Source organism: Channa argus, unplaced genomic scaffold, assembly GCF_033026475.1.
Source record: "Channa argus isolate prfri unplaced genomic scaffold, Channa argus male v1.0 Contig004, whole genome shotgun sequence".
Lineage (NCBI taxonomy): Eukaryota > Metazoa > Chordata > Actinopteri > Anabantiformes > Channidae > Channa > Channa argus.
In genome coordinates this window covers 318,389-346,268 of record NW_027125223.1, presented here as the reverse complement: position 1 = coordinate 346,268, position 27,880 = coordinate 318,389, and the positions used below count along the sequence as shown (strand labels likewise).

The 27,880-nt window shown below is 41.7% G+C and overlaps 29 pseudogenes; all 29 read right to left on the bottom strand.

Moving 5' to 3' along the window:
• Position 1: 1 nt before the first annotated feature.
• Positions 2-120, bottom strand: LOC137109594 (5S ribosomal RNA; annotated as a pseudogene).
• Positions 121-977: 857 nt separating this feature from the next.
• Positions 978-1,096, bottom strand: LOC137109794 (5S ribosomal RNA; annotated as a pseudogene).
• Positions 1,097-1,963: 867 nt separating this feature from the next.
• LOC137109855 (5S ribosomal RNA) lies at positions 1,964-2,082 on the bottom strand (annotated as a pseudogene).
• Positions 2,083-2,939: 857 nt separating this feature from the next.
• Positions 2,940-3,058, bottom strand: LOC137109808 (5S ribosomal RNA; annotated as a pseudogene).
• An 857-nt stretch (positions 3,059-3,915) lies between these two features.
• LOC137109790 (5S ribosomal RNA) lies at positions 3,916-4,034 on the bottom strand (annotated as a pseudogene).
• Positions 4,035-4,900: 866 nt separating this feature from the next.
• LOC137109592 (5S ribosomal RNA) lies at positions 4,901-5,019 on the bottom strand (annotated as a pseudogene).
• An 857-nt stretch (positions 5,020-5,876) lies between these two features.
• Positions 5,877-5,995, bottom strand: LOC137109894 (5S ribosomal RNA; annotated as a pseudogene).
• Positions 5,996-6,852: 857 nt separating this feature from the next.
• On the bottom strand, positions 6,853-6,971 carry LOC137109778 (5S ribosomal RNA; annotated as a pseudogene).
• A 619-nt stretch (positions 6,972-7,590) lies between these two features.
• On the bottom strand, positions 7,591-7,719 carry LOC137109982 (5S ribosomal RNA; annotated as a pseudogene).
• Positions 7,720-8,575: 856 nt separating this feature from the next.
• LOC137109757 (5S ribosomal RNA) lies at positions 8,576-8,694 on the bottom strand (annotated as a pseudogene).
• An 857-nt stretch (positions 8,695-9,551) lies between these two features.
• On the bottom strand, positions 9,552-9,670 carry LOC137109924 (5S ribosomal RNA; annotated as a pseudogene).
• An 867-nt stretch (positions 9,671-10,537) lies between these two features.
• On the bottom strand, positions 10,538-10,656 carry LOC137109591 (5S ribosomal RNA; annotated as a pseudogene).
• An 857-nt stretch (positions 10,657-11,513) lies between these two features.
• On the bottom strand, positions 11,514-11,632 carry LOC137109957 (5S ribosomal RNA; annotated as a pseudogene).
• Positions 11,633-12,499: 867 nt separating this feature from the next.
• LOC137109590 (5S ribosomal RNA) lies at positions 12,500-12,618 on the bottom strand (annotated as a pseudogene).
• An 857-nt stretch (positions 12,619-13,475) lies between these two features.
• Positions 13,476-13,594, bottom strand: LOC137109673 (5S ribosomal RNA; annotated as a pseudogene).
• Positions 13,595-14,461: 867 nt separating this feature from the next.
• LOC137109854 (5S ribosomal RNA) lies at positions 14,462-14,580 on the bottom strand (annotated as a pseudogene).
• An 867-nt stretch (positions 14,581-15,447) lies between these two features.
• On the bottom strand, positions 15,448-15,566 carry LOC137109672 (5S ribosomal RNA; annotated as a pseudogene).
• An 867-nt stretch (positions 15,567-16,433) lies between these two features.
• Positions 16,434-16,552, bottom strand: LOC137109671 (5S ribosomal RNA; annotated as a pseudogene).
• Positions 16,553-17,419: 867 nt separating this feature from the next.
• Positions 17,420-17,538, bottom strand: LOC137109589 (5S ribosomal RNA; annotated as a pseudogene).
• An 866-nt stretch (positions 17,539-18,404) lies between these two features.
• LOC137109705 (5S ribosomal RNA) lies at positions 18,405-18,523 on the bottom strand (annotated as a pseudogene).
• Positions 18,524-19,380: 857 nt separating this feature from the next.
• LOC137109670 (5S ribosomal RNA) lies at positions 19,381-19,499 on the bottom strand (annotated as a pseudogene).
• Positions 19,500-20,366: 867 nt separating this feature from the next.
• On the bottom strand, positions 20,367-20,485 carry LOC137109669 (5S ribosomal RNA; annotated as a pseudogene).
• An 867-nt stretch (positions 20,486-21,352) lies between these two features.
• LOC137109667 (5S ribosomal RNA) lies at positions 21,353-21,471 on the bottom strand (annotated as a pseudogene).
• Positions 21,472-22,338: 867 nt separating this feature from the next.
• On the bottom strand, positions 22,339-22,457 carry LOC137109740 (5S ribosomal RNA; annotated as a pseudogene).
• An 857-nt stretch (positions 22,458-23,314) lies between these two features.
• On the bottom strand, positions 23,315-23,433 carry LOC137109666 (5S ribosomal RNA; annotated as a pseudogene).
• Positions 23,434-24,300: 867 nt separating this feature from the next.
• LOC137109892 (5S ribosomal RNA) lies at positions 24,301-24,419 on the bottom strand (annotated as a pseudogene).
• Positions 24,420-25,276: 857 nt separating this feature from the next.
• LOC137109665 (5S ribosomal RNA) lies at positions 25,277-25,395 on the bottom strand (annotated as a pseudogene).
• An 867-nt stretch (positions 25,396-26,262) lies between these two features.
• Positions 26,263-26,381, bottom strand: LOC137109724 (5S ribosomal RNA; annotated as a pseudogene).
• Positions 26,382-27,247: 866 nt separating this feature from the next.
• Positions 27,248-27,366, bottom strand: LOC137109704 (5S ribosomal RNA; annotated as a pseudogene).
• Positions 27,367-27,880: the final 514 nt, after the last annotated feature.

Genomic DNA, 27,880 nt, shown 5'->3' with positions numbered 1-27,880 from the left:
AAGCTTACAGCACCTGGTATTCCCAGGCGGTCTTCCTACCAAGTACTAACCAGGCCCGGCTCTATTTGGCTGCCGAGATCGGACGAGATCGGGCGCTTAGAGAGCGGTGTGGCCGTAAGCTGCATTTGACATCATCAACAGCTCTTAAAATCGCTGGAGAAGCAGAATGCATGACACTTGCTAAGAAGAAGATAAATGTGGCAAAGTACAAAGTACTATAACTGTACTGGTCTGTTATGCCCCTGTCCAGGGGGTCAGGGTGCAACATACAAAGATAAATTAGCATGTTCCCTCTCCGATCCCCAAACCAAAATCCAGGATCGAGATGTTCCAACAGAATGATATTTATTTTAAACGAAAGAAAGTGTCAAACAAAACATGACACTACAACTCAGGGCGAACCAAGGCCAACATAATAAACAAAATAAGCCATTTCCCACAGAAAGTGCTAGCTAGCCTGATAGAAATAAACAAACCAAAAGACAGTCGCTAACCCTAACTCCCAAATGTGAAAACAATCCAAAGAAAATGGCAGTTCACCCCTACAGATTTAATACTATTTACAAAATATACAATTTATAAACAAAACCACGGCATAAAACCTAACAATTCAAAAATGCTAAATAAAGTTTGGAAACCAAGAACAGCAAACAGGTGCTGCTGCCAGAAAGAGCCTCGCTAGCTGTTGGGAACCGTACTTTTAAAACTCCAGGAAGTGTAGGATGGACCAATCAGCTTCCTGTACTGCCCCCCAATCCGGCCAATCAGGCAGGGCACATATAAGAACAAGAAAATAAAAACAACACATATGGCCAGGACCGTAACATGGTCTACTAGTAATGAAGCACGATGGTTGACAAACCAATAAAGTAGCAAAACAGTAATGAAAGAACAAAATTTGATGAAAATATAGAACAATTTCTATGAATAAATAGGCAGTAACACCAGCTTGTGCTGCCCGTAAACCCAAGCAAAAAAGCTTACAGCACCTGGTATTCCCACGCGGTCTTCCTACCAAGTACTAACCAGGCCCGGCTCTATTTGGCTGCTGAGATCGGACGAGATCGGGCGCTTAGAGAGCGGTGTGGCCGTAAGCTGCATTTGACATCATCAACAGCTCTTAAAAACGTTGGAGAAGCAGAATGCATGAAACTTGCTAAGAAGAAGATAAATGTGGCAAAGTACAAAGTACTATAACTGTACTGGTCTGTTACGCCCCTGTCCAGGGGGTCAGGGTGCAACATACAAAGATAAATTAGCATGTTCCCTCTCCGATCCCCAAACCAAAATCCAGGATCGAGATGTTCCAACAGAATGATATTTATTTTAAACGAAAGAAAGTGTCAAACAAAACATGACACTACAACTCAGGGCGAACCAAGGCCAACATAATAAACAAAATAAGCCATTTCCCACAGAAAGTGCTAGCTAGCCTGATAGAAATAAACAAACCAAAAGACAGTCGCTAACCCTAACTCCCTAATGTGAAAACAAGAGAAAACAATCAAAAGAAAATGGCTGTTCACCCCTACAGATTTAATACTATTTACAAAATATACAATTTATAAACAAAACCACGGCACAAAACCTAACAATTCAAAAATGCTAAATAAGGTTTGGAAACCAAGAACAGCAAACAGGTGCTGCTGCCAGAAAGAGCCTCGCTAGCTGTTGGGAACCGTACTTTTAAAACTCCAGGAAGTGTAGGATGGACCAATCAGCTTCCTGTACTGCCCCTCAATCCGGCCAATCAGGCAGGGCACCTATAAGAACAACAGATCAAAAACAACACATATGGCCAGGACCCTAACATGGTCTACTAGTAATGAAGCACGATGGTTGAAAAACCAATAAAGTAGCAAAACAGCAATGAAAGAACAAAATTTGATGAAAATATAGAACAATTTCTATGAATAAATAGGCAGTAACACCAGCTTGTGCTGCCCGTAAACCCAAGCAAAAAAGCTTACAACACCTGGTATTCCCAGGCGGTCTTCCTACCAAGTACTAACCAGGCCCGGCTCTATTTGGCTGCCGAGATCGGACGAGATTGGGCGCTTAGAGAGCGGTGTGGCCGTAAGCTGCATTTGACATCATCAACAGCTCTTAAAAACGTTGGAGAAGCAGAATGCATGACACTTACTAAGAAGAAGACAAATGTGGCAAAGTACAAAGTACTATAACTGTAATGGTCTGTTACGCCCCTGTCCAGGGGGTCAGGGTGCAACATACAAAGATAAATTAGCATGTTCCCTCTCCGATCCCCAAACCAAAATCCAGGATCGAGATGTTCCAACAGAATGATATTTATTTTAAACGAAAGAAAGTGTCAAACAAAACATGACACTACAACTCAGGGCGAACCAAGGCCAACATAATAAACAAAATAAGCCATTTCCCACAGAAAGTGCTAGCTAGCCTGATAGAAATAAACAAACCAAAAGACAGTCGCTAACCCTAACTCCCTAATGTGAAAACAGTCCAAAGAAAATGGCTGTTCACCCCTACAGATTTAATACGAATTACAAAATATACAATTTATAAACAAAACCACGGCACAAAACCTAACAATTCAAAAATGCTAAATAAGGTTTGGAAACCAAGAACAGCAAACAGGTGCTGCTGCCAGAAAGAGCCTCGCTAGCTGTTGGGAACCGTACTTTTAAAACTCCAGGAAGTGTAGGATGGACCAATCAGCTTCCTGTACTGCCCCTCAATCCGGCCAATCAGGCAGGGCACCTATAAGAACAACATATCAAAAACAACACATATGGCCAGGACCGTAACATGGTCTACTAGTAATGAAGCACGATGGTTGACAAACCAATAAAGTAGCAAAACAGTAATGAAAGAACAAAATTTGATGAAAATATAGAACAATTTCTATGAATAAATAGGCAGTAACACCAGCTTGTGCTGCCCGTAAACCCAAGCAAAAAAGCTTACAGAACCTGGTATTCCCACGCGGTCTTCCTACCAAGTACTAACCAGGCCCGGCTCTATTTGGCTGCCGAGATCGGACGAGATCGGGCGCTTAGAGAGCGGTGTGGCCGTAAGCTGCATTTGACATCATCAACAGCTCTTAAAAACGTTGGAGAAGCAGAATGCATGAAACTTGCTAAGACGAAGATAAATGTGGCAAAGTACAAAGTACTATAAGTGTACTGGTCTGTTACGCCCCTGTCCAGGGGGTCAGGGTGCAACATACAAAGATAAATTAGCATGTTCCCTCTCCGATCCCCAAACCAAAATCCAGGATCGAGATGTTCCAACAGAATGATATTTATTTTAAACGAAAGAAAGTGTCAAACAAAACATGACACTACAACTCAGGGCGAACCAAGGCCAACATAATAAACAAAATAAGCCATTTCCCACAGAAAGTGCTAGCTAGCCTGATAGAAATAAACAAACCAAAACACAGTCGCTAACCCTAACTCCCTAATGTGAAAACAGTCCAAAGAAAATGTCTGTTCACCCCTACAGATTTAATACTATTTACAAAATATACAATTTATAAACAAAACCACGGCATAAAACCTAACAATTCAAAAATGCTAAATAAAGTTTGGAAACCAAGAACAGCAAACAGGTGCTGCTGCCAGAAAGAGCCTCGCTAGCTGTTGGGAACCGTACTTTTAAAACTCCAGGAAGTGTAGGATGGACCAATCAGGTTCCTGTACTGCCCCCCAATCCGGCCAATCAGGCAGGGCACCTATAAGAACAACAAAATAAAAACAACACATATGGCCAGGACCGTAACATGGTCTACTAGTAATGAAGCACGATGGTTGAAAAACCAATAAAGTAGCAAAACAGCAATGAAAGAACAAAATTTGATGAAAATATAGAACAATTTCTATGAATAAATAGGCAGTAACACCAGCTTGTGCTGCCCGTAAACCCAAGCAAAAAAGCTTACAGCATCTGGTATTCCCAGGCGGTCTTCCTACCAAGTACTAACCAGGCCCGGCTCTATTTGGCTGCCGAGATCGGACGAGATCGGGCGCTTAGAGAGCGGTGTGGCCGTAAGCTGCATTTGACATCATCAACAGCTCTTAAAAACGCTGGAGAAGCAGATTGCATGACACTTGCTAAGAAGAAGATAAATGTGGCAAAGTACAAAGTACTATAACTGTACTGGTCTGTTACGCCCCTGTCCAGGGGGTCAGGGTGCAACATACAAAGATAAATTAGCATGTTCCCTCTCCGATCCCCAAACCAAAATCCAGGATCGAGATGTTCCAACAGAATGATATTTATTTTAAACGAAAGAAAGTGTCAAACAAAACATGACACTACAACTCAGGGCGAACCAAGGCCAACATAATAAACAAATAAGCCATTTCCCACAGAAAGTGCTAGCTAGCCTGATAGAAATAAACAAACCAAAAGACAGTCGCTAACCCTAACTCCCTAATGTGAAAACAAGAGAAAACAATCAAAAGAAAATGGCTGTTCACCCCTACAGATTTAATACGAATTACAAAATATACAATTTATAAACAAAACCACGGCACAAAACCTAACAATTCAAAAATGCTAAATAAGGTTTGGAAACCAAGAACAGCAAACAGGTGCTGCTGCCAGAAAGAGCCTCGCTAGCTGTTGGGAACCGTACTTTTAAAACTCCAGGAAGTGTAGGATGGACCAATCAGCTTCCTGTACTGCCCCCCAATCCGGCCAATCAGGCAGGGCACCTATAAGAACAACAAATCAAAAACAACACATATGGCCAGGACCGTAACATGGTCTACTAGTAATGAAGCACGATGGTTGAAAAACCAATAAAGTAGCAAAACAGCAATGAAAGAACAAAATTTGATGAAAATATAGAACAATTTCTATGAATAAATAGGCAGTAACACCAGCTTGTGCTGCCCGTAAACCCAAGCAAAAAAGCTTACAGCACCTGGTATTCCCAGGCGGTCTTCCTACCAAGTACTAACCAGGCCCGGCTCTATTTGGCTGCCGAGATCGGACGAGATCGGGCGCTTAGAGAGCGGTGTGGCCGTAAGCTGCATTTGACATCATCAACAGCTCTTAAAAACGCTGGAGAAGCAGAATGCATGACACTTGCTAAGAAGAAGATAAATGTGGCAAAGTACAAAGTACTATAACTGTACTGGTCTGTTACGCCCCTGTCCAGGGGGTCAGGGTGCAACATACAAAGATAAATTAGCATGTTCCCTCTCCGATCCCCAAACCAAAATCCAGGATCGAGATGTTCCAACAGAATGATATTCATTTTAAACGAAAGAAAGTGTCAAACAAAACATGACACTACAACTCAGGGCGAACCAAGGCCAACATAATAAACAAAATAAGCCATTTCCCACAGAAAGTGCTAGCTAGCCTGATAGAAATAAACAAACCAAAAGACAGTCGCTAACCCTAACTCCCAAATGTGAAAACAATCCAAAGAAAATGGCAGTTCACCCCTACAGATTTAATACTATTTACAAAATATACAATTTATAAACAAAACCACGGCACAAAACCTAACAATTCAAAAATGCTAAATAAAGTTTGGAAACCAAGACCAGCAAACAGGTGCTGCTGCCAGAAAGAGCCTCGCTAGCTGTTGGGAACCGTACTTTTAAAACTCCAGGAAGTGTAGGATGGACCAATCAGCTTTCTGTACTGCCCCCCAATCCGGCCAATCAGGCAGGGCACCTATAAGAACAACAAAATAAAAACAACACATATGGCCAGGACCGTAACATGGTCTACTAGTAATGAAGCACGATGGTTGACAAACCAATAAAGTAGCAAAACAGCAATGAAAGAACAAAATTTGATGAAAATATAGAACAATTTCTATGAATAAATAGGCAGTAACACCAGCTTGTGCTGCCCGTAAACCCAAGCAAAAAAGCTTACAACACCTGGTATTCCCAGGCAGTCTTCCTACCAAGTACTAACCAGGCCCGGCTCTATTTGGCTGCCGAGATCGGACGAGATTGGGCGCTTAGAGAGCGGTGTGGCCGTAAGCTGCATTTGACATCATCAACAGCTCTTAAAAACACTGGAGAAGCAGAATGCATGACACTTGCTAAGAAGAAGACAAATGTGGCAAAGTACAAAGTACTATAACTGTACTGGTCTGTTACGCCCCTGTCCAGGGGGTCAGGGTGCATCATACAAAGATAAATTAGCATGTTCCCTCTCCGATCCCCAAACCAAAATCCAGGATCGAGATGTTCCAACAGAAGGATATTTATTTTAAACGAAAGAAAGTGTCAAACAAAACATGACACTACAACTCAGGGCGAACCAAGGCCAACATAATAAACAAAATAAGCCATTTCCCACAGAAAGTGCTAGCTAGCCTGATAGAAATAAACAAACCAAAAGACAGTCGCTAACCCTAACTCCCTAATGTGAAAACAGTCCAAAGAAAATGGCTGTTCACCCCTACAGATTTAATACTATTTACAAAATATACAATTTATAAACAAAACCACGGCACAAAACCTAACAATTCAAAAATGCTAAATAAGGTTTGGAAACCAAGAACAGCAAACAGGTGCTGCTGCCAGAAAGAGCCTCGCTAGCTGTTGGGAACCGTACTTTTAAAACTCCAGGAAGTGTAGGATGGACCAATCAGCTTCCTGTACTGCCCCTCAATCCGGCCAATCAGGCAGGGCACCTATAAGAACAACATATCAAAAACAACACATATGGCCAGGACCGTAACATGGTCTACTAGTAATGAAGCACGATGGTTGACAAACCAATAAAGTAGCAAAACAGTAATGAAAGAACAAAATTTGATGAAAATATAGAACAATTTCTATGAATAAATAGGCAGTAACACCAGCTTGTGCTGCCCGTAAACCCAAGCAAAAAAGCTTACAGCACCTGGTATTCCCACGCGGTCTTCCTACCAAGTACTAACCAGGCCCGGCTCTATTTGGCTGCCGAGATCGGGCGAGATCGGGCGCTTAGAGAGCGGTGTGGCCGTAAGCTGCATTTGACATCATCAACAGCTCTTAAAAACACTGGAGAAGCAGAATGCATGACACTTGCTAAGAAGAAGACAAATGTGGCAAAGTACAAAGTACTATAACTGTACTGGTCTGTTACGCCCCTGTCCAGGGGGTCAGGGTGCAACATACAAAGATAAATTAGCATGTTCCCTCTCCGATCCCCAAACCAAAATCCAGGATCGAGATGTTCCAACAGAATGATATTTATTTTAAACGAAAGAAAGTGTCAAACAAAACATGACACTACAACTCAGGGCGAACCAAGGCCAACATAATAAACAAAATAAGCCATTTCCCATAGAAAGTGCTAGCTAGCCTGATAGAAATAAACAAACCAAAAGACAGTCGCTAACCCTTACTCCCTAATGTGAAAACAGTCCAAGAAAATGGCAGTTCACCCCTACAGATTTAATACTATTTACAAAATATACAATTTATTTAACATGGTCTACTAGTAATGAAGCACGATGGTTGAGAAACCAATAAAGTAGCAAAACAACAGCAATGAAAGAACAAAATTTGATGAAAATATAGAACAATTTCTATGAATAAATAGGCAGTAACACCAGCTTGTGCTGCCCGTAAACCCAAGCAAAAAAGCTTAAAGCACCTGGTATTCCCAGGCGGTCTTCCTACCAAGTACTAACCAGGCCCGGCTCTATTTGGCTGCCGAGATCGGACGAGATCGGACGAGATCGGGCGCTTAGAGAGCGGTGCGGCCGTAAGCTGCATTTGACATCATCAACAGCTCTTAAAAACACTGGAGAAGCAGAATGCATGACACTTGCTAAGAAGAAGACAAATGTGGCAAAGTACAAAGTACTATAACTGTACTGGTCTGTTACGCCCCTGTCTAGGGGGTCAGGGTGCAACATACAAAGATAAATTAGCATGTTCCCTCTCCGATCCCCAAACCAAAATCCAGGATCGAGATGTTCCAACAGAATGATATTTATTTTAAACGAAAGAAAGTGTCAAACAAAACATGACACTACAACTCAGGGCGAACCAAGGCCAACATAATAAACAAAATAAGCTATTTCCCACAGAAAGTGCTAGCTAGCCTGATAGAAATAAACAAACCAAAAGACAGTCGCTAACCCTTACTCCCTAATGGGAAAACAGTCCAAGAAAATGGCAGTTCACCCCTACAGATTTAATACTATTTACAAAATATACAATTTATAAACAAAACCACGGCACAAAACCTAACAATTCAAAAATGCTAAATAAGGTTTGGAAACCAAGAACAGCAAACAGGTGCTGCTGCCAGAAAGAGCCTCGCTAGCTGTTGGGAACCGTACTTTTAAAACTCCAGGAAGTGTAGGATGGACCAATCAGCTTCCTGTACTGCCCCTCAATCCGGCCAATCAGGCAGGGCACCTATAAGAACGAGAAAAAAAAAACAACACATATGGCCAGGACCGTAACATGGTCTACTAGTAATGAAGCACGATGGTTGAAAAAACAATAAAGTAGCAAAACAGCAATGAAAAAACAAAATTTGATGAAAATATAGAAAAATTTCTATGAATAAATAGGCAGTAACACCAGCTTGTGCTGCCCGTAAACCCAAGCAAAAAAGCTTACAGCACCTGGTATTCCTGGGCGGTCTTCCTACCAAGTACTAACCAGGCCCGGCTCTATTTGGCTGCCGAGATCGGACGAGATCGGGCGCTTAGAGAGCGGTGTGGCCGTAAGCTGCATTTGACATCATCAACAGCTCTTAAAAACGCTGGAGAAGCAGAATGCATGACACTTGCTAAGAAGAAGATAAATGTGGCAAAGTACAAAGTACTATAACTGTACTGGTCTGTTACGCCCCTGTCCAGGAGGTCAGGGTGCAACATACAAAGATAAATTAGCATGTTCCCTCTCCGATCCCCAAACCAAAATCCAGGATCGAGATGTTCCAACAGAATGATATTTATTTTAAACGAAAGAAAGTGTCAAACAAAACATGACACTACAACTCAGGGCGAACCAAGGCCAACATAATAAACAAAATAAGCCATTTCCCACAGAAAGTGCTAGCTAGCCTGATAGAAATAAACAAACCAAAAGACAGTCGCTAACCCTAACTCCCAAATGTGAAAACAATCCAAAGAAAATGGCAGTTCACCCCTACAGATTTAATACTATTTACAAAATATACAATTTATAAACAAAACCACGGCATAAAACCTAACAATTCAAAAATGCTAAATAAAGTTTGGAAACCAAGAACAGCAAACAGGTGCTGCTGCCAGAAAGAGCCTCGCTAGCTGTTGGGAACCGTACTTTTAAAACTCCAGGAAGTGTAGGATGGACCAATCAGCTTCCTGTACTGCCCCCCAATCCGGCCAATCAGGCAGGGCACCTATAAGAACAAGAAAATAAAAACAACACATATGGCCAGGACCGTAACATGGTCTACTAGTAATGAAGCACGATGGTTGACAAACCAATAAAGTAGCAAAACAGTAATGAAAGAACAAAATTTGATGAAAATATAGAACAATTTCTATGAATAAATAGGCAGTAACACCAGCTTGTGCTGCCCGTAAACCCAAGCAAAAAAGCTTACAGCACCTGGTATTCCCACGCGGTCTTCCTACCAAGTAGAAACCAGGCCCGGCTTTATTTGGCTGCCGAGATCGGACGAGATCGGGCGCTTAGAGAGCGGTGTGGCCGTAAGCTGCATTTGACATCATCAACAGCTCTTAAAAACGTTGGAGAAGCAGAATGCATGAAACTTGCTAAGAAGAAGATAAATGTGGCAAAGTACAAAGTACTATAACTGTACTGGTCTGTTACGCCCCTGTCCAGGGGGTCAGGGTGCAACATACAAAGAAAAATTAGCATGTTCCCTCTCCGATCCCCAAACCAAAATCCAGGATCGAGATGTTCCAACAGAATGATATTTATTTTAAACGAAAGAAAGTGTCAAACAAAACATGACACTACAACTCAGGGCGAACCAAGGCCAACATAATAAACAAAATAAGCCATTTCCCACAGAAAGTGCTAGCTAGCCTGATAGAAATAAACAAACCAAAAGACAGTCGCTAACCCTAACTCCCTAATGTGAAAACAAGAGAAAACAATCAAAAGAAAATGGCTGTTCACCCCTACAGATTTAATACGAATTACAAAATATACAATTTATAAACAAAACCACGGCACAAAACCTAACAATTCAAAAATGCTAAATAAGGTTTGGAAACCAAGAACAGCAAACAGGTGTTCCTGCCAGAAAGAGCCTCGCTAGCTGTTGGGAACCGTACTTTTAAAACTCCAGGAAGTGTAGGATGGACCAATCAGCTTCCTGTACTGCCCCCCAACCCGGCCAATCAGGCAGGGCACCTATAAGAACAACAAAATAAAAACAACACATATGGCCAGGACCGTAACATGGTCTACTAGTAATGAAGCACGATGGTTGACAAACCAATAAAGTAGCAAAACAGCAATGAAAGAACAAAATTTGATAAAAATATAGAACAATTTCTATGAATAAATAGGCAGTAACACCAGCTTGTGCTGCCCGTAAACCCAAGCAAAAAAGCTTACAGCACCTGGTATTCCCAGGCGGTCTTCCTACCAAGTACTAACCAGGCCCGGCTCTATTTGGCTGCCGAGATCGGACGAGATCGGGCGCTTAGAGAGCGGTGTGGCCGTAAGCTGCATTTGACATCATCAACAGCTCTTAAAATCGCTGGAGAAGCAGAATGCATGACACTTGCTAAGAAGAAGATAAATGTGGCAAAGTACAAAGTACTATAACTGTACTGGTCTGTTATGCCCCTGTCCAGGGGGTCAGGGTGCAACATACAAAGATAAATTAGCATGTTCCCTCTCCGATCCCCAAACCAAAATCCAGGATCGAGATGTTCCAACAGAATGATATTTATTTTAAACGAAAGAAAGTGTCAAACAAAACATGACACTACAACTCAGGGCGAACCAAGGCCAACATAATAAACAAAATAAGCCATTTCCCACAGAAAGTGCTAGCTAGCCTGATAGAAATAAACAAACCAAAAGACAGTCGCTAACCCTAACTCCCAAATGTGAAAACAATCCAAAGAAAATGGCAGTTCACCCCTACAGATTTAATACTATTTACAAAATATACAATTTATAAACAAAACCACGGCATAAAACCTAACAATTCAAAAATGCTAAATAAAGTTTGGAAACCAAGAACAGCAAACAGGTGCTGCTGCCAGAAAGAGCCTCGCTAGCTGTTGGGAACCGTACTTTTAAAACTCCAGGAAGTGTAGGATGGACCAATCAGCTTCCTGTACTGCCCCCCAATCCGGCCAATCAGGCAGGGCACATATAAGAACAAGAAAATAAAAACAACACATATGGCCAGGACCGTAACATGGTCTACTAGTAATGAAGCACGATGGTTGACAAACCAATAAAGTAGCAAAACAGTAATGAAAGAACAAAATTTGATGAAAATATAGAACAATTTCTATGAATAAATAGGCAGTAACACCAGCTTGTGCTGCCCGTAAACCCAAGCAAAAAAGCTTACAACACCTGGTATTCCCACGCGGTCTTCCTACCAAGTAGAAACCAGGCCCGGCTTTATTTGGCTGCCGAGATCGGACGAGATCGGGCGCTTAGAGAGCGGTGTGGCCGTAAGCTGCATTTGACATCATCAACAGCTCTTAAAAACGTTGGAGAAGCAGAATGCATGAAACTTGCTAAGAAGAAGATAAATGTGGCAAAGTACAAAGTACTATAACTGTACTGGTCTGTTACGCCCCTGTCCAGGGGGTCAGGGTGCAACATACAAAGATAAATTAGCATGTTCCCTCTCCGATCCCCAAACCAAAATCCAGGATCGAGATGTTCCAACAGAATGATATTTATTTTAAACGAAAGAAAGTGTCAAACAAAACATGACACTACAACTCAGGGCGAACCAAGGCCAACATAATAAACAAAATAAGCCATTTCCCACAGAAAGTGCTAGCTAGCCTGATAGAAATAAACAAACCAAAAGACAGTCGCTAACCCTAACTCCCTAATGTGAAAACAAGAGAAAACAATCAAAAGAAAATGGCTGTTCACCCCTACAGATTTAATACGAATTACAAAATATACAATTTATAAACAAAACCACGGCACAAAACCTAACAATTCAAAAATGCTAAATAAGGTTTGGAAACCAAGAACAGCAAACAGGTGTTGCTGCCAGAAAGAGCCTCGCTAGCTGTTGGGAACCGTACTTTTAAAACTCCAGGAAGTGTAGGATGGACCAATCAGCTTCCTGTACTGCCCCCCAACCCGGCCAATCAGGCAGGGCACCTATAAGAACAACAAAATAAAAACAACACATATGGCCAGGACCGTAACATGGTCTACTAGTAATGAAGCACGATGGTTGACAAACCAATAAAGTAGCAAAACAGCAATGAAAGAACAAAATTTGATAAAAATATAGAACAATTTCTATGAATAAATAGGCAGTAACACCAGCTTGTGCTGCCCGTAAACCCAAGCAAAAAAGCTTACAGCACCTGGTATTCCCAGGCGGTCTTCCTACCAAGTACTAACCAGGCCCGGCTCTATTTGGCTGCCGAGATCGGACGAGATCGGGCGCTTAGAGAGCGGTGTGGCCGTAAGCTGCATTTGACATCATCAACAGCTCTTAAAATCGCTGGAGAAGCAGAATGCATGACACTTGCTAAGAAGAAGATAAATGTGGCAAAGTACAAAGTACTATAACTGTACTGGTCTGTTATGCCCCTGTCCAGGGGGTCAGGGTGCAACATACAAAGATAAATTAGCATGTTCCCTCTCCGATCCCCAAACCAAAATCCAGGATCGAGATGTTCCAACAGAATGATATTTATTTTAAACGAAAGAAAGTGTCAAACAAAACATGACACTACAACTCAGGGCGAACCAAGGCCAACATAATAAACAAAATAAGCCATTTCCCACAGAAAGTGCTAGCTAGCCTGATAGAAATAAACAAACCAAAAGACAGTCGCTAACCCTAACTCCCAAATGTGAAAACAATCCAAAGAAAATGGCAGTTCACCCCTACAGATTTAATACTATTTACAAAATATACAATTTATAAACAAAACCACGGCATAAAACCTAACAATTCAAAAATGCTAAATAAAGTTTGGAAACCAAGAACAGCAAACAGGTGCTGCTGCCAGAAAGAGCCTCGCTAGCTGTTGGGAACCGTACTTTTAAAACTCCAGGAAGTGTAGGATGGACCAATCAGCTTCCTGTACTGCCCCCCAATCCGGCCAATCAGGCAGGGCACATATAAGAACAAGAAAATAAAAACAACACATATGGCCAGGACCGTAACATGGTCTACTAGTAATGAAGCACGATGGTTGACAAACCAATAAAGTAGCAAAACAGTAATGAAAGAACAAAATTTGATGAAAATATAGAACAATTTCTATGAATAAATAGGCAGTAACACCAGCTTGTGCTGCCCGTAAACCCAAGCAAAAAAGCTTACAGCACCTGGTATTCCCACGCGGTCTTCCTACCAAGTACTAACCAGGCCCGGCTCTATTTGGCTGCCGAGATCGGACGAGATCGGGCGCTTAGAGAGCGGTGTGGCCGTAAGCTGCATTTGACATCATCAACAGCTCTTAAAAACGTTGGAGAAGCAGAATGCATGAAACTTGCTAAGAAGAAGATAAATGTGGCAAAGTACAAAGTACTATAACTGTACTGGTCTGTTACGCCCCTGTCCAGGGGGTCAGGGTGCAACATACAAAGATAAATTAGCATGTTCCCTCTCCGATCCCCAAACCAAAATCCAGGATCGAGATGTTCCAACAGAATGATATTTATTTTAAACGAAAGAAAGTGTCAAACAAAACATGACACTACAACTCAGGGCGAACCAAGGCCAACATAATAAACAAAATAAGCCATTTCCCACAGAAAGTGCTAGCTAGCCTGATAGAAATAAACAAACCAAAAGACAGTCGCTAACCCTAACTCCCTAATGTGAAAACAAGAGAAAACAATCAAAAGAAAATGGCTGTTCACCCCTACAGATTTAATACTATTTACAAAATATACAATTTATAAACAAAACCACGGCACAAAACCTAACAATTCAAAAATGCTAAATAAGGTTTGGAAACCAAGAACAGCAAACAGGTGCTGCTGCCAGAAAGAGCCTCGCTAGCTGTTGGGAACCGTACTTTTAAAACTCCAGGAAGTGTAGGATGGACCAATCAGCTTCCTGTACTGCCCCTCAATCCGGCCAATCAGGCAGGGCACCTATAAGAACGAGAAAATAAAAACAACACATATGGCCAGGACCGTAACATGGTCTACTAGTAATGAAGCACGATGGTTGAAAAACCAATAAAGTAGCAAAACAGCAATGAAAGAACAAAATTTGATGAAAATATAGAACAATTTCTATGAATAAATAGGCAGTAACACCAGCTTGTGCTGCCCGTAAACCCAAGCAAAAAAGCTTACAACACCTGGTATTCCCAGGCGGTCTTCCTACCAAGTACTAACCAGGCCCGGCTCTATTTGGCTGCCGAGATCGGACGAGATTGGGCGCTTAGAGAGCGGTGTGGCCGTAAGCTGCATTTGACATCATCAACAGCTCTTAAAAACACTGGAGAAGCAGAATGCATGACACTTGCTAAGAAGAAGACAAATGTGGCAAAGTACAAAGTACTATAACTGTACTGGTCTGTTACGCCCCTGTCCAGGGGGTCAGGGTGCAACATACAAAGATAAATTAGCATGTTCCCTCTCCGATCCCCAAACCAAAATCCAGGATCGAGATGTTCCAACAGAATGATATTTATTTTAAACGAAAGAAAGTGTCAAACAAAACATGACACTACAACTCAGGGCGAACCAAGGCCAACATAATAAACAAAATAAGCCATTTCCCACAGAAAGTGCTAGCTAGCCTGATAGAAATAAACAAACCAAAAGACAGTCGCTAACCCTAACTCCCTAATGTGAAAACAAGAGAAAACAATCAAAAGAAAATGGCTGTTCACCCCTACAGATTTAATACTATTTACAAAATATACAATTTATAAACAAAACCACGGCACAAAACCTAACAATTCAAAAATGCTAAATAAGGTTTGGAAACCAAGAACAGCAAACAGGTGCTGCTGCCAGAAAGAGCCTCGCTAGCTGTTGGGAACCGTACTTTTAAAACTCCAGGAAGTGTAGGATGGACCAATCAGCTTCCTGTACTGCCCCTCAATCCGGCCAATCAGGCAGGGCACCTATAAGAACGAGAAAATAAAAACAACACATATGGCCAGGACCGTAACATGGTCTACTAGTAATGAAGCACGATGGTTGAAAAACCAATAAAGTAGCAAAACAGCAATGAAAGAACAAAATTTGATGAAAATATAGAACAATTTCTATGAATAAATAGGCAGTAACACCAGCTTGTGCTGCCCGTAAACCCAAGCAAAAAAGCTTACAGCACCTGGTATTCCCACGCGGTCTTCCTACCAAGTACTAACCAGGCCCGGCTCTATTTGGCTGCCGAGATCGGACGAGATCGGGCGCTTAGAGAGCGGTGTGGCCGTAAGCTGCATTTGACATCATCAACAGCTCTTAAAAACGTTGGAGAAGCAGAATGCATGAAACTTGCTAAGAAGAAGATAAATGTGGCAAAGTACAAAGTACTATAACTGTACTGGTCTGTTACGCCCCTGTCCAGGGGGTCAGGGTGCAACATACAAAGATAAATTAGCATGTTCCCTCTCCGATCCCCAAACCAAAATCCAGGATCGAGATGTTCCAACAGAATGATATTTATTTTAAACGAAAGAAAGTGTCAAACAAAACATGACACTACAACTCAGGGCGAACCAAGGCCAACATAATAAACAAAATAAGCCATTTCCCACAGAAAGTGCTAGCTAGCCTGATAGAAATAAACAAACCAAAAGACAGTCGCTAACCCTAACTCCCTAATGTGAAAACAAGAGAAAACAATCAAAAGAAAATGGCTGTTCACCCCTACAGATTTAATACTATTTACAAAATATACAATTTATAAACAAAACCACGGCACAAAACCTAACAATTCAAAAATGCTAAATAAGGTTTGGAAACCAAGAACAGCAAACAGGTGCTGCTGCCAGAAAGAGCCTCGCTAGCTGTTGGGAACCGTACTTTTAAAACTCCAGGAAGTGTAGGATGGACCAATCAGCTTCCTGTACTGCCCCTCAATCCGGCCAATCAGGCAGGGCACCTATAAGAACGAGAAAATAAAAACAACACATATGGCCAGGACCGTAACATGGTCTACTAGTAATGAAGCACGATGGTTGACAAACCAATAAAGTAGCAAAACAGTAATGAAAGAACAAAATTTGATGAAAATATAGAACAATTTCTATGAATAAATAGGCAGTAACACCAGCTTGTGCTGCCCGTAAACCCAAGCAAAAAAGCTTACAGCACCTGGTATTCCCACGCGGTCTTCCTACCAAGTACTAACCAGGCCCGGCTCTATTTGGCTGCCGAGATCGGACGAGATCGGGCGCTTAGAGAGCGGTGTGGCCGTAAGCTGCATTTGACATCATCAACAGCTCTTAAAAACGTTGGAGAAGCAGAATGCATGAAACTTGCTAAGACGAAGATAAATGTGGCAAAGTACAAAGTACTATAACTGTACTGGTCTGTTACGCCCCTGTCCAGGGGGTCAGGGTGCAACATACAAAGATAAATTAGCATGTTCCCTCTCCGATCCCCAAACCAAAATCCAGGATCGAGATGTTCCAACAGAATGATATTTATTTTAAACGAAAGAAAGTGTCAAACAAAACATGACACTACAACTCAGGGCGAACCAAGGCCAACATAATAAACAAAATAAGCCATTTCCCACAGAAAGTGCTAGCTAGCCTGATAGAAATAAACAAACCAAAAGACAGTCGCTAACCCTAACTCCCTAATGTGAAAACAAGAGAAAACAATCAAAAGAAAATGGCTGTTCACCCCTACAGATTTAATACGAATTACAAAATATACAATTTATAAACAAAACCACGGCACAAAACCTAACAATTCAAAAATGCTAAATAAGGTTTGGAAACCAAGAACAGCAAACAGGTGCTGCTGCCAGAAAGAGCCTCGCTAGCTGTTGGAAACCGTACTTTTAAAACTCCAGGAAGTGTAGGATGGACCAATCAGCTTCCTGTACTGCCCCTCAATCCGGCCAATCAGGCAGGGCACCTATAAGAACGAGAAAATAAAAACAACACATATGGCCAGGACCGTAACATGGTCTACTAGTAATGAAGCACGATGGTTGAAAAACCAATAAAGTAGCAAAACAGCAATGAAAGAACAAAATTTGATGAAAATATAGAACAATTTCTATGAAGAAATAGGCAGTAACACCAGCTTGTGCTGCCCGTAAACCCAAGCAAAAAAGCTTACAGCACCTGGTATTCCCAGGCGGTCTTCCTACCAAGTACTAACCAGGCCCGGCTCTATTTGGCTGCCGAGATCGGACGAGATCGGGCGCTTAGAGAGCGGTGTGGCCGTAAGCTGCATTTGACATCATCAACAGCTCTTAAAAACGCTGGAGAAGCAGAATGCATGACACTTGCTAAGAAGAAGATAAATGTGGCAAAGTACAAAGTACTATAACTGTACTGGTCTGTTACGCCCCTGTCCAGGGGGTCAGGGTGCAACATACAAAGATAAATTAGCATGTTCCCTCTCCGATCCCCAAACCAAACTCCAGTATCGAGATGTTCCAACAGAATGATATTTATTTTAAACGAAAAAAGTGTCAAACAAAACATGACACTACAACTCAGGGCAAACCAAGGCCAACATAATAAACAAAATAAGCCATTTCCCACAGAAAGTGCTAGCTAGCCTGATAGAAATAAACAATCCAAAAGACAGTCGCTAACCCTAACTCCCTAATGTGAAAACAAGAGAAAACAATCAAAAGAAAATGGCTGTTCACCCCTACAGATTTAATACGAATTACAAAATATACAATTTATAAACAAAACCACGGCACAAAACCTAACAATTCAAAAATGCTAAATAAGGTTTGGAAACCAAGAACAGCAAACAGGTGCTGCTGCCAGAAAGAGCCTCGCTAGCTGTTGGGAACCGTACTTTTAAAACTCCAGGAAGTGTAGGATGGACCAATCAGCTTCCTGTACTGCCCCCCAATCCGGCCAATCAGGCAGGGCACCTATAAGAACAACAAATCAAAAACAACACATATGGCCAGGACCGTAACATGGTCTACTAGTAATGAAGCACGATGGTTGAAAAACCAATAAAGTAGCAAAACAGCAATGAAAGAACAAAATTTGATGAAAATATAGAACAATTTCTATGAATAAATAGGCAGTAACACCAGCTTGTGCTGCCCGTAAACCCAAGCAAAAAAGCTTACAGCACCTGGTATTCCCGGGCGGTCTTCCTACCAAGTACTAACCAGGCCCGGCTCTATTTGGCTGCCGAGATCGGACGAGATCGGGCGCTTAGAGAGCGGTGTGGCCGTAAGCTGCATTTGACATCATCAACAGCTCTTAAAAACGCTGGAGAAGCAGAATGCATGACACTTGCTAAGAAGAAGATAAATGTGGCAAAGTACAAAGTACTATAACTGTACTGGTCTATTATGCCCCTGTCCAGGGGGTCAGGGTGCAACATACAAAGATAAATTAGCATGTTCCATCTCCGATCCCCAAACCAAAATCCAGGATCGAGATGTTCCAACAGAATGATATTTATTTTAAACGAAAGAAAGTGTCAAACAAAACATGACACTACAACTCAGGGCGAACCAAGGCCAACATAATAAACAAAATAAGCCATTTCCCACAGAAAGTGCTAGCTAGCCTGATAGAAATAAACAAACCAAAAGACAGTCGCTAACCCTAACTCCCTAATGTGAAAACAGTCCAAAGAAAATGGCTGTTCACCCCTACAGATTTAATACGAATTACAAAATATACAATTTATAAACAAAACCACGGCACAAAACCTAACAATTCAAAAATGCTAAATAAGGTTTGGAAACCAAGAACAGCAAACAGGTGCTGCTGCCAGAAAGAGCCTCGCTAGCTGTTGGGAACCGTACTTTTAAAACTCCAGGAAGTGTAGGATGGACCAATCAGCTTCCTGTACTGCCCCTCAATCCGGCCAATCAGGCAGGGCACCTATAAGAACAACATATCAAAAACAACACATATGGCCAGGACCGTAACATGGTCTACTAGTAATGAAGCACGATGGTTGACAAACCAATAAAGTAGCAAAACAGTAATGAAAGAACAAAATTTGATGAAAATATAGAACAATTTCTATGAATAAATAGGCAGTAACACCAGCTTGTGCTGCCCGTAAACCCAAGCAAAAAAGCTTACAGCACCTGGTATTCCCACGCGGTCTTCCTACCAAGTACTAACCAGGCCCGGCTCTATTTGGCTGCCGAGATCGGACGAGATCGGGCGCTTAGAGAGCGGTGTGGCCGTAAGCTGCATTTGACATCATCAACAGCTCTTAAAAACGCTGGAGAAGCAGAATGCATGACACTTGCTAAGAAGAAGATAAATGTGGCAAAGTACAAAGTACTATAACTGTACTGGTCTGTTACGCCCCTGTCCAGGGGGTCAGGGTGCAACATACAAAGATAAATTAGCATGTTCCCTCTCCGATCCCCAAACCAAAATCCAGGATCGAGATGTTCCAACAGAATGATATTTATTTTAAACGAAAGAAAGTGTCAAACAAAACATGACACTACAACTCAGGGCGAACCAAGGCCAACATAATAAACAAAATAAGCCATTTCCCACAGAAAGTGCTAGCTAGCCTGATAGAAATAAACAAACCAAAACACAGTCGCTAACCCCAACTCCCTAATGTGAAAACAAGAGAAAACAATCAAAAGAAAATGGCTGTTCACCCCTACAGATTTAATACTATTTACAAAATATACAATTTATAAACAAAACCACGGCATAAAACCTAACAATTCAAAAATGCTAAATAAAGTTTGGAAACCAAGAACAGCAAACAGGTGCTGCTGCCAGAAAGAGCCTCGCTAGCTGTTGGGAACCGTACTTTTAAAACTCCAGGAAGTGTAGGATGGACCAATCAGCTTCCTGTACTGCCCCCCAATCCGGCCAATCAGGCAGGGCACCTATAAGAACAAGAAAATAAAAACAACACATATGGCCAGGACCGTAACATGGTCTACTAGTAATGAAGCACGATGGTTGACAAACCAATAAAGTAGCAAAACAGTAATGAAAGAACAAAATTTGATGAAAATATAGAACAATTTCTATGAATAAATAGGCAGTAACACCAGCTTGTGCTGCCCGTAAACCCAAGCAAAAAAGCTTACAGCACCTGGTATTCCCACGCGGTCTTCCTACCAAGTACTAACCAGGCCCGGCTCTATTTGGCTGCCGAGATCGGACGAGATCGGGCGCTTAGAGAGCGGTGTGGCCGTAAGCTGCATTTGACATCATCAACAGCTCTTAAAAACGTTGGAGAAGCAGAATGCATGAAACTTGCTAAGAAGAAGATAAATGTGGCAAAGTACAAAGTACTATAACTGTACTGGTCTGTTACGCCCCTGTCCAGGGGGTCAGGGTGCAACATACAAAGATAAATTAGCATGTTCCCTCTCCGATCCCCAAACCAAAATCCAGGATCGAGATGTTCCAACAGAATGATATTTATTTTAAACGAAAGAAAGTGTCAAACAAAACATGACACTACAACTCAGGGCGAACCAAGGCCAACATAATAAACAAAATAAGCCATTTCCCACAGAAAGTGCTAGCTAGCCTGATAGAAATAAACAAACCAAAAGACAGTCGCTAACCCTAACTCCCTAATGTGAAAACAAGAGAAAACAATCAAAAGAAAATGGCTGTTCACCCCTACAGATTTAATACTATTTACAAAATATACAATTTATAAACAAAACCACGGCACAAAACCTAACAATTCAAAAATGCTAAATAAGGTTTGGAAACCAAGAACAGCAAACAGGTGCTGCTGCCAGAAAGAGCCTCGCTAGCTGTTGGGAACCGTACTTTTAAAACTCCAGGAAGTGTAGGATGGACCAATCAGCTTCCTGTACTGCCCCTCAATCCGGCCAATCAGGCAGGGCACCTATAAGAACGAGAAAATAAAAACAACACATATGGCCAGGACCGTAACATGGTCTACTAGTAATGAAGCACGATGGTTGACAAACCAATAAAGTAGCAAAACAGTAATGAAAGAACAAAATTTGATGAAAATATAGAACAATTTCTATGAATAAATAGGCAGTAACACCAGCTTGTGCTGCCCGTAAACCCAAGCAAAAAAGCTTACAGCACCTGGTATTCCCACGCGGTCTTCCTACCAAGTACTAACCAGGCCCGGCTCTATTTGGCTGCCGAGATCGGACGAGATCGGGCGCTTAGAGAGCGGTGTGGCCGTAAGCTGCATTTGACATCATCAACAGCTCTTAAAAACGTTGGAGAAGCAGAATGCATGAAACTTGCTAAGACGAAGATAAATGTGGCAAAGTACAAAGTACTATAACTGTACTGGTCTGTTACGCCCCTGTCCAGGGGGTCAGGGTGCAACATACAAAGATAAATTAGCATGTTCCCTCTCCGATCCCCAAACCAAAATCCAGGATCGAGATGTTCCAACAGAATGATATTTATTTTAAACGAAAGAAAGTGTCAAACAAAACATGACACTACAACTCAGGGCGAACCAAGGCCAACATAATAAACAAAATAAGCCATTTCCCACAGAAAGTGCTAGCTAGCCTGATAGAAATAAACAAACCAAAAGACAGTCGCTAACCCTAACTCCCTAATGTGAAAACAAGAGAAAACAATCAAAAGAAAATGGCTGTTCACCCCTACAGATTTAATACGAATTACAAAATATACAATTTATAAACAAAACCACGGCACAAAACCTAACAATTCAAAAATGCTAAATAAGGTTTGGAAACCAAGAACAGCAAACAGGTGCTGCTGCCAGAAAGAGCCTCGCTAGCTGTTGGAAACCGTACTTTTAAAACTCCAGGAAGTGTAGGATGGACCAATCAGCTTCCTGTACTGCCCCTCAATCCGGCCAATCAGGCAGGGCACCTATAAGAACGAGAAAATAAAAACAACACATATGGCCAGGACCGTAACATGGTCTACTAGTAATGAAGCACGATGGTTGAAAAACCAATAAAGTAGCAAAACAGCAATGAAAGAACAAAATTTGATGAAAATATAGAACAATTTCTATGAAGAAATAGGCAGTAACACCAGCTTGTGCTGCCCGTAAACCCAAGCAAAAAAGCTTACAGCACCTGGTATTCCCAGGCGGTCTTCCTACCAAGTACTAACCAGGCCCGGCTCTATTTGGCTGCCGAGATCGGACGAGATCGGGCGCTTAGAGTGCGGTGTGGCCGTAAGCTGCATTTGACATCATCAACAGCTCTTAAAAACGCTGGAGAAGCAGAATGCATGACACTTGCTAAGAAGAAGATAAATGTGGCAAAGTACAAAGTACTATAACTGTACTGGTCTATTATGCCCCTGTCCAGGGGGTCAGGGTGCAACATACAAAGATAAATTAGCATGTTCCATCTCCGATCCCCAAACCAAAATCCAGGATCGAGATGTTCCAACAGAATGATATTTATTTTAAACGAAAGAAAGTGTCAAACAAAACATGACACTACAACTCAGGGCGAACCAAGGCCAACATAATAAACAAAATAAGCCATTTCCCACAGAAAGTGCTAGCTAGCCTGATAGAAATAAACAAACCAAAAGACAGTCGCTAACCCTAACTCCCAAATGTGAAAACAATCCAAAGAAAATGGCTGTTCACCCCTACAGATTTAATACTATTTACAAAATATACAATTTATAAACAAAACCACGGCATAAAACCTAACAATTCAAAAATGCTAAATAAAGTTTGGAAACCAAGAACAGCAAACAGGTGCTGCTGCCAGAAAGAGCCTCGCTAGCTGTTGGGAACCGTACTTTTAAAACTCCAGGAAGTGTAGGATGGACCAATCAGCTTCCTGTACTGCCCCCCAATCCGGCCAATCAGGCAGGGCACCTATAAGAACAAGAAAATAAAAACAACACATATGGCCAGGACCGTAACATGGTCTACTAGTAATGAAGCACGATGGTTGACAAACCAATAAAGTAGCAAAACAGTAATGAAAGAACAAAATTTGATGAAAATATAGAACAATTTCTATGAATAAATAGGCAGTAACACCAGCTTGTGCTGCCCGTAAACCCAAGCAAAAAAGCTTACAGCACCTGGTATTCCCACGCGGTCTTCCTACCAAGTACTAACCAGGCCCGGCTCTATTTGGCTGCCGAGATCGGACGAGATCGGGCGCTTAGAGAGCGGTGTGGCCGTAAGCTGCATTTGACATCATCAACAGCTCTTAAAAACGTTGGAGAAGCAGAATGCATGAAACTTGCTAAGAAGAAGATAAATGTGGCAAAGTACAAAGTACTATAAGTGTACTGGTCTGTTACGCCCCTGTCCAGGGGGTCAGGGTGCAACATACAAAGATAAATTAGCATGTTCCCTCTCCGATCCCCAAACCAAAATCCAGGATCGAGATGTTCCAACAGAATGATATTTATTTTAAACGAAAGAAAGTGTCAAACAAAACATGACACTACAACTCAGGGCGAACCAAGGCCAACATAATAAACAAAATAAGCCATTTCCCACAGAAAGTGCTAGCTAGCCTGATAGAAATAAACAAACCAAAAGACAGTCGCTAACCCTAACTCACTAATGTGAAAACAAGAGAAAACAATCAAAAGAAAATGGCTGTTCACCCCTACAGATTTAATACTATTTACAAAATATACAATTTATAAACAAAACCACGGCACAAAACCTAACAATTCAAAAATGCTAAATAAGGTTTGGAAACCAAGGACAGCAAACAGGTGCTGCTGCCAGAAAGAGCCTCGCTAGCTGTTGGGAACCGTACTTTTAAAACTCCAGGAAGTGTAGGATGGACCAATCAGCTTCCTGTACTGCCCCTCAATCCGGCCAATCAGGCAGGGCACCTATAAGAACGAGAAAATAAAAACAACACATATGGCCAGGACCGTAACATGGTCTACTAGTAATGAAGCACGATGGTTGAAAAACCAATAAAGTAGCAAAACAGCAATGAAAGAACAAAATTTGATGAAAATATAGAACAATTTCTATGAATAAATAGGCAGTAACACCAGCTTGTGCTGCCCGTAAACCCAAGCAAAAAAGCTTACAACACCTGGTATTCCCAGGCAGTCTTCCTACCAAGTACTAACCAGGCCCGGCTCTATTTGGCTGCCGAGATCGGACGAGATTGGGCGCTTAGAGAGCGGTGTGGCCGTAAGCTGCATTTGACATCATCAACAGCTCTTAAAAACACTGGAGAAGCAGAATGCATGACACTTGCTAAGAAGAAGACAAATGTGGCAAAGTACAAAGTACTATAACTGTACTGGTCTGTTACGCCCCTGTCCAGGGGGTCAGGGTGCAACATACAAAGATAAATTAGCATGTTCCCTCTCCGATCCCCAAACCAAAATCCAGGATCGAGATGTTCCAACAGAATGATATTTATTTTAAACGAAAGAAAGTGTCAAACAAAACATGACACTACAACTCAGGGCGAACCAAGGCCAACATAATAAACAAAATAAGCCATTTCCCACAGAAAGTGCTAGCTAGCCTGATAGAAATAAACAAACCAAAAGACAGTCGCTAACCCTAACTCCCTAATGTGAAAACAGTCCAAAGAAAATGGCTGTTCACCCCTACAGATTTAATACTATTTACAAAATATACAATTTATAAACAAAACCACGGCACAAAACCTAACAATTCAAAAATGCTAAATAAGGTTTGGAAACCAAGAACAGCAAACAGGTGCTGCTGCCAGAAAGAGCCTCGCTAGCTGTTGGGAACCGTACTTTTAAAACTCCAGGAAGTGTAGGATGGACCAATCAGCTTCCTGTACTGCCCCTCAATCCGGCCAATCAGGCAGGGCACCTATAAGAACAACATATCAAAAACAACACATATGGCCAGGACCGTAACATGGTCTACTAGTAATGAAGCACGATGGTTGACAAACCAATAAAGTAGCAAAACAGTAATGAAAGAACAAAATTTGATGAAAATATAGAACAATTTCTATGAATAAATAGGCAGTAACACCAGCTTGTGCTGCCCGTAAACCCAAGCAAAAAAGCTTACAGCACCTGGTATTCCCACGCGGTCTTCCTACCAAGTACTAACCAGGCCCGGCTCTATTTGGCTGCCGAGATCGGACGAGATCGGGCGCTTAGAGAGCGGTGTGGCCGTAAGCTGCATTTGACATCATCAACAGCTCTTAAAAACGTTGGAGAAGCAGAATGCATGAAACTTGCTAAGACGAAGATAAATGTGGCAAAGTACAAAGTACTATAACTGTACTGGTCTGTTACGCCCCTGTCCAGGGGGTCAGGGTGCAACATACAAAGATAAATTAGCATGTTCCCTCTCCGATCCCCAAACCAAAATCCAGGATCGAGATGTTCCAACAGAATGATATTTATTTTAAACGAAAGAAAGTGTCAAACAAAACATGACACTACAACTCAGGGCGAACCAAGGCCAACATAATAAACAAAATAAGCCATTTCCCACAGAAAGTGCTAGCTAGCCTGATAGAAATAAACAAACCAAAAGACAGTCGCTAACCCTAACTCCCTAATGTGAAATCAAGAGAAAACAATCAAAAGAAAATGGCTGTTCACCCCTACAGATTTAATACGAATTACAAAATATACAATTTATAAACAAAACCACGGCACAAAACCTAACAATTCAAAAATGCTAAATAAGGTTTGGAAACCAAGAACAGCAAACAGGTGCTGCTGCCAGAAAGAGCCTCGCTAGCTGTTGGAAACCGTACTTTTAAAACTCCAGGAAGTGTAGGATGGACCAATCAGCTTCCTGTACTGCCCCTCAATCCGGCCAATCAGGCAGGGCACCTATAAGAACGAGAAAATAAAAACAACACATATGGCCAGGACCGTAACATGGTCTACTAGTAATGAAGCACGATGGTTGAAAAACCAATAAAGTAGCAAAACAGCAATGAAAGAACAAAATTTGATGAAAATATAGAACAATTTCTATGAATAAATAGGCAGTAACACCAGCTTGTGCTGCCCGTAAACCCAAGCAAAAAAGCTTACAGCACCTGGTATTCCCAGGCGGTCTTCCTAGCAAGTACTAACCAGGCCCGGCTCTATTTGGCTGCCGAGATCGGACGAGATCGGGCGCTTAGAGAGCGGTGTGGCCGTAAGCTGCATTTGACATCATCAACAGCTCTTAAAAACGCTGGAGAAGCAGAATGCATGACACTTGCTAAGAAGAAGATAAATGTGGCAAAGTACAAAGTACTATAACTGTACTGGTCTGTTACGCCCCTGTCCAGGGGGTCAGGGTGCAACATACAAAGATAAATTAGCATGTTCCCTCTCCGATCCCCAAACCAAAATCCAGGATCGAGATGTTCCAACAGAATGATATTTATTTTAAACGAAAGAAAGTGTCAAACAAAACATGACACTACAACTCAGGGCGAACCAAGGCCAACATAATAAACAAAATAAGCCATTTCCCACAGAAAGTGCTAGCTAGCCTGATAGAAATAAAAAAACCAAAAGACAGTCGCTAACCCTAACTCCCTAATGTGAAAACAAGAGAAAACAATCAAAAGAAAATGGCTGTTCACCCCTACAGATTTAATACGAATTACAAAATATACAATTTATAAAAAAACCACGGCACAAAACCTAACAATTCAAAAATGCTAAATAAGGTTTGGAAACCAAGAACAGCAAACAGGTGCTGCTACCAGAAAGAGCCTCGCTAGCTGTTGGGAACCGTACTTTTAAAACTCCAGGAAGTGTAGGATGGACCAATCAGCTTCCTGTACTGCCCCTCAATCCGGCCAATCAGGAAGGGCACCTATAAGAAAGAGAAAATAAAAACAACACATATGGCCAGGACCGTAACATGGTCTACTAGTAATGAAGCACGATGGTTGAAAAACCAATAAAGTAGCAAAACAGCAATGAAAGAACAAAATTTGATGAAAATATAGAACAATTTCTATGAATAAATAGGCAGTAACACCAGCTTGTGCTGCCCGTAAACCCAAGCAAAAAAGCTTACAGCACCTGGTATTCCCGGGCGGTCTTCCTACCAAGTACTAACCAGGCCCGGCTCTATTTGGCTGCCGAGATCGGACGAGATCGGGCGCTTAGAGAGCGGTGTGGCCGTAAGCTGCATTTGACATCATCAACAGCTCTTAAAAACGCTGGAGAAGCAGAATGCATGACACTTGCTAAGAAGAAGATAAATGTGGCAAAGTACAAAGTAATATAACTGTACTGGTCTATTATGCCCCTGTCCAGGGGGTCAGGGTGCAACATACAAAGATAAATTAGCATGTTCCATCTCCGATCCCCAAACCAAAATCCAGGATCGAGATGTTCCAACAGAATGATATTTATTTTAAACGAAAGAAAGTGTCAAACAAAACATGACACTACAACTCAGGGCGAACCAAGGCCAACATAATAAACAAAATAAGCCATTTCCAACAGAAAGTGCTAGCTAGCCTGATAGAAATAAACAAACCAAAAGACAGTCGCTAACCCTAACTCCCTAATGTGAAAACAGTCCAAAGAAAATGGCTGTTCACCCCTACAGATTTAATACTATTTACAAAATATACAATTTATAAACAAAACCACGGCACAAAACCTAACAATTCAAAAATGCTAAATAAGGTTTGG